Below are 1,971 nucleotides of genomic sequence, written 5' to 3'. Positions count from 1 at the left end.
AACGAGTGATATTTGCATGGTGGTCCTCCCGTTTTGGTTGCTATGACAGCAACTGTGAGACTTGGATGCATAACTTGAGAGACAAAGACAGTGTTCAGGCAGTTCAGCAATAATAAAATACTGTAGATAATTATGTGAGAAGCATATACTTAACATTAAATGTATACCATTGAAGGCCAATGTGGACTAAAGAATGGTTTTCTATTCAGCTTTCAGGGAGTGGCCTTTAGAGGAGCCATATGATGGCCCATAGGCCCAGCCAAAAATAGACTGAATCGGCCTGTTATTTGCTTATTGCCTTCGCCATGACTGGAAATACCGGAAGCCGCTTTCACACACAGCCAACGCAGCCGCCTCCATTGTCTTCTGTATAAAGCTAGCAGCAGATTTGCCTCTAACCCCGGCGGCAGCGGAACAGGGAGGGACGTCAGCTGCCGACCGTTGCATGCACAGGGAATTTTTCTCTGCCTCTCAAGTTAAACATATTGTAACTTTTGCAAGAACAAGGGGGCTGGCTGGATCCCGTTTTCTTGGGTGGATAGACCTAACCCAAAGGTGTCATGTTAGCCACTTTCTGTGCTGCCTGCATTTTCAAGATTTTTGATCCACTGTAGCCTAGGTGTAGACTGCTTTACCTGTGTTTTCCCTTTGAGTGTGTAAGGCCCTTGAGCAATCTGAACAATCACACTTTTGAGTCAACCAATGAGATATATATTTTACTTAGGCATTTCACTATGGATGTTTTTCTTGCAATTGATTTGAGTCATTTTGACAAGAAAAGAAGTAAGCCCAACTGTTTCTTTTAGGCCTCAACCTCACTTCGATAAAGCTAGTTCGGTCTTATGAACAGCAGATTTGTTGCAATGTGTTGATTGAAATATGTCATATATCAGCATGTGGTAGCTATCTAGAGAAATTGTTAGATTGTGTCAATGGTTTATATCTTAACTTTCACCTCTATCTGCCACATTCAAACAAATGTTGGGAAATCAAATCTAACTTTATTTGTCACATGCGCCGAAAACACCTGTTGTATTCGGCGCATGTGACCAATAAAGTTTGATTTACATTTTAGTCATTTAGCAGACGCTCTTATCCAGAGCGACTTACAGTAGCGAATGCATATATTTCGTACATTTTTATTTTTTCCGTACTGGTCCCCCGTAGGAATCAAACCCACAACCCTGGCGTTGCAAACACCATGCTCTACCAATTGAGCCACACGGGACCATTAAATGGATTTAAATGGAATAGTCCCAACGTTTGCTTGAATGTGGCAGATAAACTATTGACACAATCTAACAATTTCTCTATATAACTACCCCAAGCTTAGTGATGATCTTTGAGGGCACTTTGGTATTGAACGCTGAGCTGTAGTCATTGAACAGAATTCTCACATAGGTGTTCCTTTTGTCCAGTTGGGAAAGGGCAGTGTGGAGTGCGATTGAGATTGCGTCGTCTGTGGATCTGTTGGGGCGGTATGCAAATTGGAGTGGGTCTAGGGTTTCCGGGATGACGGTGTTGATGTGAGCCATGACCAGCCTTTCAAAGCACTTCATGGCTACAGACGTATGTGCTACCGAGCGGTAGTAATTTAGGCAGGTTACCTTCGCTTTCTTGGGCACACGGACTATGGTGGTCTGCTTGAAACATGTAAGTATTACAGACTCGGAGAGGTTGGGGATGTCAGTGAAGACACTTGCCAGTTGGTCCGCGCATGCTCTGAGTACATGTCCTGGTAATCTGTCTGGCCCCACGGCCTTGTGAATGTTGACCTGTTTAAAGGTCTTGCTCACATCGGCTACGGAGAACGTCATCACACAGTTGTCTGGAACAACTGATACTCTCATGCGCATGCTTCAGTGTTGCTTGCCTCGAAGCGAGCATAAAAGGCATTTAGCATGTCTGGTAGGCTTGTGTCACTGGGCAGCTCGCAGTAGGATTTTCCTTTCTAGTCCGTAATAGTTTGCA

The sequence above is a fragment of the Salmo trutta genome, chromosome 23 (genome assembly GCF_901001165.1).
Source record: "Salmo trutta chromosome 23, fSalTru1.1, whole genome shotgun sequence".
NCBI lineage: Eukaryota > Metazoa > Chordata > Actinopteri > Salmoniformes > Salmonidae > Salmo > Salmo trutta.
Note: the sequence above shows the minus strand (reverse complement) of the source record.